The following is a 14,637-nucleotide window of genomic DNA, read 5'->3' as shown; positions in this document are numbered from 1 at the left end:
GGATAAATAGTTTGTATATCCATGTGAACATAGGTTTTGGTGTCGAACCAGGTAAATATTAATCTTTTTTATTTGTTGCAACTTATTGTCAAACAGGCCATGGATGAACACTTCAAATACATTACTTTCAAGAACAACTGTATGAAAGGAGAGGGTCATCCAACCAAAAACAAATGCATCAACATACTGTATTATTGAAGATATACCTTCAATGAAAATAAAACTTGGAAAAGAGAAAAACTTATCTTTCTAAAATATCATTTGTTTCTCTTTCTCCCCCACTTTAGAACATAAGTTGTAACTTACCCTTTTACTAAGATGAGACAAATAGGTAATACTAACATCTAAAAAACTGAAATAAATTGTAAAAATAGTAACAACTCAAAAATAAAGTCACAACTTTAATAATTTAATGCCCCTATACAAAGTTTGACTTGAAAAAGAAAAATATAGCTGTACCATAAAGCCAATGAATTAAAGAAGTGTGTGATCTCTTTGACAAAATTGGCCAACAACACTATCACAAGAAAACCATGATTTCAGATCTCCTCAAAAAGTAAGTTAAACCCATTAATAAATATCTTGCAACACTAACTCCACCACCCACCAATTGTTGAACCTTTGGAAATTTGAGATTTGAACTTCAACGTCATTCACCCACCCACGATCTTATCTTTTCCCTCCTACTGTCATCCAACCTTAGATTATTTCATTTGCCACTCTATAGAGATTAACACGGATTAGAGATGTGCATCTGAATTTGGATTTGAATATTCGAAAATGTGATATCTCTTTTTTACGTATATTTTTATTGAAAGAATATTTTAATTTAATTAAAATAATAGTTCTTTTATTTGAAAGTATTGGATTTTAATTAGATTTTAATTGCTGTTGAGTTTAAATTATTTAATTTATTTTAGCTTATCTTTGGATTTAAAAGTAAATAGTTAGTTTTTACTAGTTATTTACTTTATTTTAGTTTTACGTAGTGTTTAAAATATTTTTTTGGTTTTATTGCTTTTAAAGTTGTTTCCGTTAGATCAATTTTTGGACTCTAGAGATGAGGATTGGATCTCATTTCTTTTCCTTCATCTTTTCTTTTCTCTTTTCCCTTTCTCTTTTTCTCTTTTCTTTCTTTTTCCTTCTCCCCCGTGTTTTCCCTTCCCCCGTTCGGACTCACTTTCTATCTCTCTTTCCTACCCATTTCGCCGTTTAACCCAGCCGCCCAGTACCGCCGCTCGCCGGCGACGTGCTCCACACCACCACCACCAATCTCTTTCCCTCCCTCCGGTGAACCACCCCACAAATTTCCACTGTCAACGGAGTTGCCGTTTAGCCGAAATAGCTCCTCCAAGCCAAACGGTTTTTGCTCCGATTTGTCGCCGTCGCTCCACCTCCGACCACCACCTCTTCACCACTTCATCACCGACTCTTTGCCATCCTAACCCACCCATTTCCGGTCTCGATCCGTCGCCGGAGTAGCTCCCACAAGTTAGTTTCCGATTTGGATATTTTAGCCCTTCAACCGCCGTTTTTGCCGTCACCCACGGCCAAACTCAACTTCCCTTAACTTCATAAACACCCCTAACCAATTCCCTATAAATCCTGAGCTTTGGTTTGTTCCCGTTCAAAAGTGGGTATTTTACAACCCACAACCACAGTGTTTTTACACTGTTACGTTGCTTTTTCTTGGCCATTTGCCGCTCGTCGATCATTCGAAAATTATCTTATAGCGCTGTAAGTATTTTTCAAACTTCATTTTAGATTTAAATATATTATTGCTTTTTCAATAAATACTTGTGACTGGTTAGTTATTCCGGACTGAGTCCGAAGAGTCGAGGGTCAGATGGATTTGAGGATGGAGTTGTTTGTTTGGTTGTTATGGATATTTGGAAATTGTTGGTTAATTGGTGTCGTATCATTTTCATTGCATTGTGCACGCATATGCATGTGTTAAATATTGAAAAATGGGTTTTCAAGTGAGAAATATTTTATTAGTATATGTGAACGTTTGGATTGATTGGTTTGATTCAGAGGCATGTGTAGGGATGGTGGTAAGCAGGGATGGTGGTAGAGTCCCGCCTGCGATTCTTGCCTACGGTGCATGCGGCGTAGGGATGGTAGTAAGCCGGGATGGTGGTAGAGTCCCGCCTGTGATTCCTGCCTACGGTGCACGCGTAGGGATGGTGGTGAGCAGGGATGGTGGTAGAGTCCCGCCTGCGATTCCCGCCTACAGTGCTCTGATGGTTTGGTTAATGGGTTATTTTCTGGAAAACTGGCGAGATTGGTTTTTGGGCCATTATCTGAGATAATGGCGAGAATATAATTAAAGGATATATTTTGGGTCAAATGGGATTTTGGGGTGCGTGGTAAAAAATGTGGATTTTTGGGATATGTGCATTGGGCATACTTTCATGCATATTGTTGTGACTTTAATATATTTTTATCTTGTGGCGTTTGGAATATTACTTACTTGTGGTACCATTTTTGGTACCGTAGATTTTGATACAGATGTAGAGGAGGAGGGGGCTGAGCCTGAGGAGGTGGCTCCGCCGGAGGAATGATTTGGAGTGTTTTTTATGTATAATAGTTGTAGTTGATTTTATTGGTATGTATTTGGATTTGAGATGTTGTTGAACATGTAATATTTTATTTACGCTTGTTTTAAACCGGTTTGTAATTGAACAAAAATTCTGGTACTTAGTTATATGACTTTATCATCCGTTGCGTATTTTTAATTGTACACATATTGCATGTGTACACACTTTTGGCACTTGGCAATGGGATGTGTGACCCGTGTTGACATCATCCCGACGTCTTGATTTCCACGTGGTCGTACGTGGGAGTTGGGGGCATCACAGATAGTATCAGAGCAGTTCTGCTCTGGGTAAAACCATAAGTCCCATAGGTGGAGTACCAGAAAGTTTTAAAATCTTGAGTTAAAATTATTTTATTTATTTAAGTTGAATTGTTTTTCTTTAACTTGATTCGATTTTATTTGATTTGAATTTATTTTATTTATTTCCGTTTTATTTGGTTTGATTGAGTTGATCTTATTTGAATTAAAAGGATGTTGTTTTAATTGTTTTATTTATTTTGTTTTAAGTTATTTGTTTTGTTTTGTCCGAAGTTAAAAGTGGGGTTGAGGATTATGCTATGGTAGGAGAACAGTACTATTGAGAATGTCGTTGGTAGGAATAAATACTTAGTGTAATAGGTTTGAATTTTATCGGGGTAGGTTACTTTTATAATATTGTGGCTAGAAGGAAATGACATGGTTTAGGCGATCTCTTGGGAGTAGGAATGCAAGTTGCAACTAAGGAGGGGAATTAGCTTTAGGTCGCTTAAGATGATTGAAGTTCGAAGTTCTGTAGAATTTATGTATTAGTCTATGGAGTAGGGAACTATAAGTTCAACAAACTTCAAGAATAAGTTTATGGGATTTAAAGTGGTAGCTTCAATGAGCAATTGAAGGATTACTTAATTTAGAAGTTTTAGATTTTGCGGACTTTGAAAAAAAAAAAAAGTTTGATAACATTGGGGTTTTAGAATTTACGAACTTTATGAGGTGATGTTTTAGGTTTAAGGTCATCGAACTTGAGGATTTCATAAAATGATGCTTGTATAATTTAAAGTTTTAGAATTCGCAGAATTGATGGATTGAAGTGTGATAAGATTTGAATTTTAGTTTCACATACTTGGTGCGCGAGCTTGATATACTCTGGAGATTGATTAGGTTGTAACCACAAAAATGGGGTTGATCATGGTTGAATGATAAATATAGGAAATTTTCAAGGAGAATATTTATTTGGGGAATGAAGGTATTGATTTAGTTTGTGTAATTATCTGAGAATTAAAGATTTGTATCGAATTCGGGAAAATAAATGTGATAGCTCGAAGTTTTTGTAGTAGATTTTAGGATTGATCTATATCAAGTTTGAGGATAATAGATGGTACAGGTTTTGGAAAATGATTTTTGTTTATTTTGAGGATATAGCTAAGGATGTTGGAAATAGAAGTGATGGATCACTTATACGTTGGAATGCTTATTGGTTTTAGCTAAGGGTGCATGAGATCCATTTATAGTGGTGGTGAGTGTGTATGGATTTCGGAGAGTACAAATCCTAGTCTCATTTTGGCTTGAGAGAAGTGGCTTTGGGATCTTAACTTTGAGTTCTTAGTGAGTTTATCGGAATGTACAATTGAAGCGGATTACCAATTGGAGTGACGGTTGGCATTAATTGTTGAGATTATCTTCAAGAATTTATTGTGACTTTAGGTCACATAGGAATTTGAATTTTGAGACTATACTTTCCTTTGGAGTTTGAGTGTCCAGTTGGGAGAATTATAGACATTATTATTTAACTTGAAAAGAGATTGTTGGGTCGTCATGTGTGGTGGATAATAAAATCTTGAAAGTGGAAGCTTAGGGATCAACTATGATTAGCCTAACTAGATACGTGAGGTAATAAGCAGTAGGACTCAGGAGTTTAGTGCAATAGTTTTGGTGGATTGGAGATTTGAATAGCATGGCCTATCTTGAGATTTAATTTTGTATGCAATTGAAGGAAATAGTTGTGCTAATATTAGGGTTATGAGAATAGAAGTAGGTAAGCGAGTTTACAAGAAGGGTTCATTAAGGTTATGGTGAATTTAATCGTGGTTCGTAGTGAATTTAGTTATCCCTAAATTAGACGATATTCAGAATTTAGGTGATGATCTTGAAAGTATAAGTTGTTGGGTAGGAGTTATAGGTGTTTTATTAGTTGGTCGGGACGGATTCAAGTCTTATATTCTTTATCTTAGATAAGATTGGTGTATTCTGAGACAATGTTACTTGTTTTTAAGTTGGAAGGTTGCAATTGATTGATATCGTCTATTTTGTTGATGATCATGGGTGTCATTGCGGAATTTTGATTTGATTAAAGTAGCTAGAGATAATTGAGTGATAGGAGTGATAATTCATGATTTTGGGAGACTATATTTTCTATCAAAATGTGGTAAAGGATTTTCTTGCTTCCAGGTGTTAGAGTTAGCTTGTACTCAAGGGTGTTAATTTATGAGGATATAGTCTTTTTACATTTTGGCGAGTTATCAGAGTGCGCACGGAAGCGTGATATTTTGGAGATAATTAGGTGTTTAAATCTTGTGCTGATTTTGAGCAATTAGTGATGACTCGAAATTTCAAGAAGGTGCTTGTAATTGGAGAGTAATATTTTTGGTTGGGAAAATTATGCTTATTGATGGTTAATTTGAGAAGTGGCTATTTGGTTACCAAGGTGTAGTATACAATGAAGGTTTAGAAGTTATGGCACAGGAGTTGATTGAGGTTAACACAGTTTATTGTGAAAAGATACTAATTGTTGGAATTTATTGGGGTGCGGTTTTGAAGTTCTTGTGGATATGGTGATTTAGGTTTACGTGGTCGCTTTAAGAGTTCTAGACGTGATGCGTCTCTGGGAGATTAGTGCGAATGTGATGGAATTGCTTATAGTAGTATATTTGGGAAGAGCATTCTTCATAATTGTGTGGAAATGGTTGATGGTATGATTTTTTCAAATATAATCTAAGTTGTATATTGTATCCTACTTGGCGCTGATGTTTGATCTCACAAATTTAGAGGACGAAATTTATTTTAAAGGAGGGAGGATGTGATACCCCTTTTTTACGTGTATTTTCACTGAAGAAATATTTTAATTTAATTAAAATAATAGTTCTTTTATTTGAAATTATCAGATTTTAATTGGATTTTAATTGCTGTTGAGTTTAAATTGTTTAATTTATTTTAGCTTGTCTTTGGATTTAAAAGTAAATAGTTAGTTTTTACTAGTTATTTACTTTATTTTAGTTTTACGTAGTGTTTAAAATATTTTCTTGGTTTTATTGCTTTTAAAGTTGTTTCTGTTGGATCAGTTTTTGGACTCCAGAGGTGAGGATTGAACCTCATTTCTTTTCCTCCATCTTTTCTTTTCTCTTTTTCTCTTTTTTTTTTTCTTTTCCCTTCTTCCCCTTGTTTTCCCTTCCCCCGTTCGGACTCTCTCTCTCTCTCTCTCTCTCTCTCTCTCTCTCTCTCTCTCTCTCTCTCTCTCTCTCTCTCTCTCTCTCTCTCTCTCTCTCTCTCTCTCTCTCTCTCTCTCTCCTACCCATTTCGCCGTTTAACCCAGCCGCCCAGTACCGCTGCTCACCGGCGACGTGCTCCACACCACCACCACCAATCTCTTCCCCTCCCTTCGGTGAACCACCCCACAAATTTCCACCGCCAACGGAGCCGCCATTTAGCCAAAATAGCTCCTCCAAACCAAACGGCTTTTGCTTCGATTTGCCACCGTCGCTCCACCTCCGGCTACCAACTCTTCACCACTTCATCGCCGGAGCAGCTCCCACGAGCTAGTTTCTGATTTGGGTATTTTAGCCCTTCAACCGCCATTTTCGCCGCCACCCACAGCTAAACTCTACTTCTCTTAGCTTCATAAATACCCCTAAGCCATTTCCTATAAATCCCGAGCTTTGGTTTGTTCCCGTTCAAAAGTGGGTATTTTACAACCCACGGCTACAGTGTTTTTACACCGTTACGTTGTTTTTTCTTCGCCGTTTGCCGCTCGCCAATCCTTCGAAAATTATCTTATAGCGCTATAAGTATTTTTCAAACTTCATTTTAAATTTAAATATATTATTACTTTTTCAATAAATACTTGTGGCTGGTTGGTTATTCCAGACTAAATCCGAGGAGTCAGGGATCAGATGAATATGAGGACGGAGTTGCTTGTTTGGTTGTTATGGATATTTGAAAATTGTTGGTTAATTGGTGTCGTATCATTTACATTGCATTGTGCATGCATATGCAAGTGTTAAATATTGAAAACTGGGTTTTCAAGTGAGAAATGTTTTATTGGTATATGTGAACGTTTGGATTGATTGGTTTGATTCAAAGGCACGTGTAGGGATGGTGGTAAGCAGGGATGGTGGTAGAATCCCGCCTGCGATTCCCACCTACGGTGCACACAGCGTAAGGATGGTGGTGAGCAGGGATGGTGGTAGAGTCCCGCCTGTGATTCCCGCCTACGGTGCACGCGTATGGATGGTGGTGAGCAGGGATGGTGGTAGAGTCCCGCCTGCACTTCCCGCTTATAGTGCTCTGATGGTTTGATTAATGAGCCATTTTCTGAAAAAATAGCGAGACTGGTTTTTGGACCATTATCTGAGATAATGGCGAGGATATGATTAAAGGACATATTTTGGGCCAAATGGGATTTTGGCGTGCGTGGTAAAAAATGTGGATTTTTTGGGATATGTGCATTGGGCATACTTTCATGCATATTGTTGTGGCTTTAATATATTTTTATTTTATGGCATTTGGAATATTACTTACCTGCGGCACCATTTTTGGTACCGTAGATTTTGATGCAGATGTAGAGGAGAAGGAGGCTGAGCCCGAGAAGGTGGCGCCGCCGAAAGAATGATTTGGAGTGCTTTTTATGTATAATATTTGTAATTGATTTTATTGGTATGTATTTGGATTTGAGATGTTGTTGAACATGTAATATTTTATTTACGCTTGTTTTAAACCGGTTTGTAATTGAACAAAAATTCTGGTACTTAGTTATATGACTTTATCATCCGTTGCATGTTTTTAATTGTACACATATTGCATGTGCACACACTTTTAACACTTGGCGATGGGATGTGTGACCCGTATTGTCATCATCCCGACGTCTTGATTTTTACGTGGCCGTACGTGGGAGTTGGGGGCGTCACAAAAATATCTGGATTCGTATCTAGATTTTAAAAATTGGGCAGATATCCGTCAAGGTAAAACAGGTTCAACCTTGACGGGTACCAGGATTGTAACCAGTATACGGTTTTAACTTCAACCTTTTTAACTTTAGTTTTTGTACACATCGTTTTGCATGTACAAAAATGACGTCATTTGGAAACAAAATTTCTATATTTAAAAAAAAAAAAAATCCAGTTACGGATAACAAGTTAAATAACCAGATATAATTATATTCTACCCACCTGGGTTCAATCCGAGTGGATAACTGTCCAGATTTCTGAGTTGCAGATGCACACCCCTAATTCAAACCATCTATTATATATCATATAAAAGAAGTGTTACATCTCGAAGAGATCTTATAAAAATATCAAAAAATGGACATAATTTCATATGATGTATTAAATTTATTTTTTAATACAAGCAGTTTTGCAATTTAAAGCATAACATCAAAATATGTCAATTTGTAAATTTAATTTTATAAAAAAAAAAAAATTGTGATTAAAGTATTTCGCATCATAAAACCTTGGTAAATAGTAGTACTAGAAGGTCATATGGATTATTTAAAATGTCTATCTCAAGTCATTGTCATGCCTTGTAAAACGTCCATCTCAAATCATTGTCATGCCTTGATATCATTTCAATTTGCTATATACCTTGTTCTTCGGAGTAAATGCGTCTTGAGCTAGTGAAGTGACTAAATATTTTTCTTTGAAATAAGTGAATTTTGAGTACATTATATTACTTATATGTTAGTGTGTCAATAAAACATTTGTTTGATAACCTATTATAGTTATAAAAAAATAAAAGCAAAAATAATAATTTTTAAATATTAAATGTTCACTTTCACAAAAGATCTCATCTTATTTTACTTAATCATTATAGCTTTTTTTAAATTTTCATACAAAATAAAATAAATAATTAAACTTTTTCAAATCTCAATATAAAAATAATATTAAAAAAATATATTCTAATAATATTTTATTCAAATTTTAATTTTAATCTTATCTCATGTCTGAAAACAAATAATCATATTCACGATGTATTATGTATGTGTTAATAAACATGATTACAAAAATATTTTTTTCCTTTTAAGAAGTAATGTTACATAAAGTCGTAAAGTGTTGTGTAGTCACTTCGAAAAAGAATAGAGTTTATTATTAAAAAATTAATTTTCTTTTCTTATGGGTCTTGTATTTATTCACTTTTTTTAAAATGATTACATGACGCTTATATACTTACAACTACAAGTATTATTTCTCTTTCACTTAATTAGTTATCCAATAATAGACTACCTGATAGTTCATTTATTGTCACATCCTAAACAAGAATGCAAAAGGGAATCCATGAATATTTTCTTAATTGAAACCAATTTAACAATCTTTATTGAGATATTAGACGTCGGCAGAGCCACCATAACCATGCCCTTCTTTATAGAATTTTCATGGAACAAAGTGAAAGCAAAAAAGAAAGAAAAATTTTGCTTACAAGTGTTGTGAAAAAACGATGACAATGAATTGAAAAATAACACCGAATGAGAAAACGATCACACACGCAATCACACACGACACAAGATGTACGTGGTTCGGCAAATTGCCTACGTCCACGGGAGCTGCAGAGGATTTTTATTATTGAGGAATCACACTACAAGATGGGTCACAACACTGTTCATCCACAATGTTTTCGTAGCTGCTCTGTTACAGACTTAAGAGGCAAAAATCATATTTATAGTTCAAACGGCGGAATCCCTAAATCGTATGTTCGCTCGAGCGGCGTGTCGAGCGCGCGTCGAGCGAACTTCCCTTCCGCATCCCGCTCGAGCCCACTGTCGAGCTGACGTCGAGCGTTCGACTCTGCCTAATTTCGCTCGAGCGGCCAATGCCTCCGCTCGAGCGAACTCCTCCTGCTCGAGCTCACTGTCGAGCCAACATCGAGCGTTCGACTCTGCCTGACTTCGCTCGAGCGGCCAATGCCTCCGCTCGAGCGGTGTGGACCAGACTCCACATTCCTCAACAATTCTCCCACTTGGAGACTGGTACACTCGCTGTATCTCCGTCTTCCTCAAACATGATATCCTCCACCTCTGCAACTCACTGCTCCTGTCTTCATTCTAGAAGACCAACTGAAGTTGCGCACAACTTCAGTTTCTCAAGCGTAACACCCTTTGTCAACATATCAGCAGGGTTCTTGCTTCCACATATCTTTTCAAGTAACAACTGTCCGTCATCTAACAATGACCGTATGAAGTGGTACCTGATCTGAATGTGCTTGGTCCTGGAATGGAATGCTGGATTCTTGGCAAGGAATATGGCACTCTGACTGTCACTGTAAAGAGTGCCTTTCTGATTCTTCTTACCCAATTCTTCCAAGAAGCCTTGTAGCCATACCATCTCCTTTGCAGCCTCTGACACTGCAATATACTCAGCTTCTGTTGTAGACAAAGAAACTGTTTTCTGTAAATTAGAACCCCATGACACTGCAGTACCACCAAGTGTATAAACAAAGCCCGTGGTACTCTTTCTGCTGTCAATATCTCCAGCTAAATCAGCATCAACATAGCCCTGCACCTCCAAGCTCTCTCCAGAGAAACATAAACAGGTTTCTGAGGAACCCTTTAGGTACCTCAAAATCCACTTCACTGCTTCCCAATGTTGCTTTCCTGGGTTACTCATGTATCTACTCACAACTCCCACTGCATGGGCAATATCCGGTCTTGTACAAACCATAGCATACATAAGTGAACCAATGGCTGAGGCATAAGGAACCTTACTCATGTAATCTCGTTCCTCCTCTGACTCTGGTGACTGATTCTTGCTGAGTCTGAAGTGACTTCCCAAGGGTGTGCCAACTGGTTTGGCCTTGTCCATGTTGAACCTGCTGAGTACCTTTTTCACATACTCAGCCTGTGAGAGTCTCAACGTACCTCTGACTCTGTCTCTGACAATTCTCATGCCAAGGATTTGCTTTGCAGCTCCCAAATCCTTCATTGCAAAGTGCTCTGACATCTGCTTCTTCAGATTATTGATCTCATCAATACTAGCCCCTGCAATAAGCATGTCATCCACATACAACAGCAAAATAATATAAGAATTGCCAAAATGCCTGACATAGCAACAGTGATCTGCCTGACATCTAATATACCCTGCACTGTGCATAAAGTTGTCAAATTTCTTGTACCACTGTCTAGGAGCTTGTTTCAGGCCATACAAGCTCTTCTTCAGTCTGCAAACTGAACCTTCCTTTCCCTGTACCACAAACCCCTCAGGCTGGTGCATGTAGATATCTTCTTCAAGGTCTCCATGAAGAAAAGCTGTCTTCACATCTAACTGCTCAAGAAATAGATCTTCAGTGGCAACCATAGCCAGTACCATCCTGATAGTTGTGATCTTTACCACAGGAGAAAAGATCTCAGAGTAGTCAATACCCTGCTTCTACTGAAAGCCTTTTACAACAAGTCTAGCCTTCTACCTCTTACTGCCATCATGCTCAGTTTTCACCCGGTACACCCACTTGTTGTGTAATGCCTTCTTCCCTGATGGAAGTTCTGTCAACTCCCATGTCTGATTCCCTAGCAAGGAATCCATCTCGTCTTTCATGGCCAGCTCCCACTTGCTAGAATTCTCATCTTGCAAGGTTTCTTCATAACTCTGCGGTTCTCCACCATCTGTCAACAGAATGTAATTCAAAGTAGGTGAGAAACGCTGTGGGGGACGTATAGTCCTAACTGACCTGCGAACTGCAACTGTAGGAGTAGACGGTTCTGAAACTGCCTGCGGAATAATAGGAATGGGTGTACTGGACCCACTCTCCCCGTCACTCTCATTTCTACACTGCACTGTGACCTCTGGTAGGTCATCCAATCCTACAAACTCAGACTCCTGAGGAGCTACTGCAGGAACTGTACTCGACTTATCCTTGTACATCATTTTCTCATTGAAAATTACATTCCTGCTTCTTATGATTTTCCGACCCTGATCATCCCAGAAACGATAGCCAAATGCCTCGTCTCCATAGCCAATGAAATAGCATTTCTTTGACTTAGCCTCAAGCTTACTGCGAGCATCAGAATCAACAAGCACATAAGAAAGACAACCAAAGGTTTTAAGGTGAGAAAACTTAACCTCTTTCCCGCTCCAAACCTCCTCAGGCAATCCACAATCCAGTGGAACTGATGGCCCTCTGTTTATCAAATAAACGGCAGTGCTGACTGCATCTGCCCAGAAAGTGGGTGGTAGTCCAGCGTGCAACCTCATGCTTCTAGCACGCTCATTAATGGTCCTGTTCATACGCTCAGCAACTCCATTTTGCTGTGGTGTCCCAGGAATGGTCTTCTCCATTCTGATATCCTGAGCTGCACAGTACTCCTTGAACCCGCCATCAACATACTCACCACCATTGTCAGACCTCAAACACTTCAGTTTCAAGCCTGTCTCTGTCTCAACCATGGCTTTCCAAGTTTTGAAAACATCAAATACTTCAGATTTATGTTTCAAAAAATAAATCCATACCTTTCTACTATGGTCATCAATGAACGTAACATAGTAGCGAGAACCTCCAAGAGATGCAACTGGAGAAGGACCCCACACATCTGTGTGCACAAGATCAAGTCTTCCTGTCTTTGGCGTCCTGCCACTTTTCAAGAAGCTGACCTTCTTTTGCTTCCCCATAACACAACTCTCACACATACCGAGATCAACTGTCTTCAGTCCTGGTAGCTTGCCTCTAGACAGAAGTTCCGTCATACCCTTCTGACTCATATGGCCAAGCCTACAATGCCACAAATCTGCTGTGCTCTCTGCAACGGTAGTAGCAATAGTGTCAATTAAACCAGTAGTCATATAAAGTGTACCAGTTTTCTTACCCCGAGTTAGTACCAATGCCCCTTTTGTGACCTTCCAGGTGCTATCTGAGAACACCACTGAATGACCACACTCATCAAGCTGCCCAACAGAAATGAGGTTCTTCTTCAACTCAGGAATGTGCCTGACCTTTTGCAAGGTCCATTTGTTCTTGCCAGGGAGTGCAATGTCAATGTCTCCCATCCCCACTACGTTCAAAGCCTCACCATCAGCCAAATATACCTTCCCAAAATCACCTGCAACATAATTCCTCATTAGTTCCCGGTGGGAAGATGTATGGAAGGAAGCCCCTGAATCCAGTATCCAGTCATCAACTGGACTATGAACTGCAAGCAATAGTGCATCCTGTACTTCTTCAGTTACCACATTAGCACTATCATTCTCCGTCTTCTTGGGGTTTTTGCAGTTTTTCTTTATGTGGCCAGCTTTGCCACAATTCCAGCAAGTTGCCTGCTGACCAGGCCTCGACTTGCTCTTGCCCCTATACTTTGATTTTGATCTTCCTCTGTTTGAATTCCTGTCATGTGATCTCCCTCGAGATTCAACATTCAGGGCTGAACTCAAACCCGAGGTCTCGCCTGAATCTTTCCTGCGCACCTCCTCAGCCAAAATCAAATCACGAATATCATCATACTTCAGTTTATTTTTACCAGCAGAATTACTAACAGCCATTCTCATGGCTTCCCAACTATTTGGCAATGAAGCCAATAGTATCAGTGCACGTATCTCATCATCAAATTCAATTTCAACAGACGACAATTGATTTGTGATAGTATTAAAATCATTCAGATGTTGTGCAACAGACGTACTATCTGCCATTTTCAAATTGAATAACTTTTTCATCAGATGTACCTTGTTATTCGCTGACGGCTTTTCATACATACCTGACAAAGCCGCCATGAGATCCGTCGTCGTCTTCTCCTTGATGACGTTGTGTGCAACGGATCTCGACAGGGTTAATCGAATAACCCCCAGAACCTGTCGATCCAACAGATTCCAACTAGCATCATCCATCTTTTCTGGTTGCTGCCCCAATAGTGGAAGATGGAGTTTCTTCCCATAGAGGTAGTCCTCTATCTGCATCCTCCAGTATCCAAAATCCGTGCCATCAAACTTCTCGATCCCCGATACCTTCAATTCATCTCCAGCCATCGTTTCTCCTCAGACCCGAACCTTGGCTCTTGATACCAATTGTTGTGAAAAAACGATGACAATGAATTGAAAAATAACACCGAATAAGAAAACGATCACACACGACACAAGATGTACGTGGTTCGGCAAATTGCCTACGTCCACGGGAGCTGCAGAGGATTTTTATTATTGAGGAATCACACTACAAGATGGGTCACAACACTGTTCATCCACAGTGTTTTCGTAGCTGCTCTGTTACAGACTTAAGAGGCAAAAATCATATTTATAGTTCAAACGGCGGAATCCCTAAATCGTATGTTCGCTCGAGCGGCGTGTCGAGCGCGCGTCGAGCGAACTTCCCTTCCGCATCCCGCTCGAGCCCACTGTCGAGCTGACGTCGAGCGTTCGACTCTGCCTGATTTCGCTCGAGCGGCCAATGCCTCCGCTCGAGCGAACTCCTCCTGCTCGAGCTCACTGTCGAGCCAACATCGAGCGTTCGACTCTGCCTGACTTCGCTCGAGCGGCCAATGCCTCCGCTCAAGCGGTGTGGACCAGACTCCACATTCCTCAACAACAAGTTGGTGCGAATGATACATATTCTATGCTATTGATATGGTATGATTTGATTTATAAGAAAAAATTAAAAACTTGAATACTACAAATGAAATATTACCATATAAGAGATTTAGATGATATGCCTTACATACCGACTTGTAAGCAGAAATACTCAAAACGAAGACAATAAGTAAAAGAAATAAGCTTGTATAAAATCTTAGTACATGCTTGGAACCACTAACTCATGCATTAACCACATTACTTAAAAAGAAAAATTTCTCATTGGATTACAATTGTTGATGGTTTGATTGAAACTAGATA

Source organism: Carya illinoinensis, chromosome 16, assembly GCF_018687715.1.
Source record: "Carya illinoinensis cultivar Pawnee chromosome 16, C.illinoinensisPawnee_v1, whole genome shotgun sequence".
NCBI classification, from domain to species: Eukaryota; Viridiplantae; Streptophyta; class Magnoliopsida; order Fagales; family Juglandaceae; genus Carya; species Carya illinoinensis.
This window is presented reverse-complemented; position numbering follows the sequence as displayed.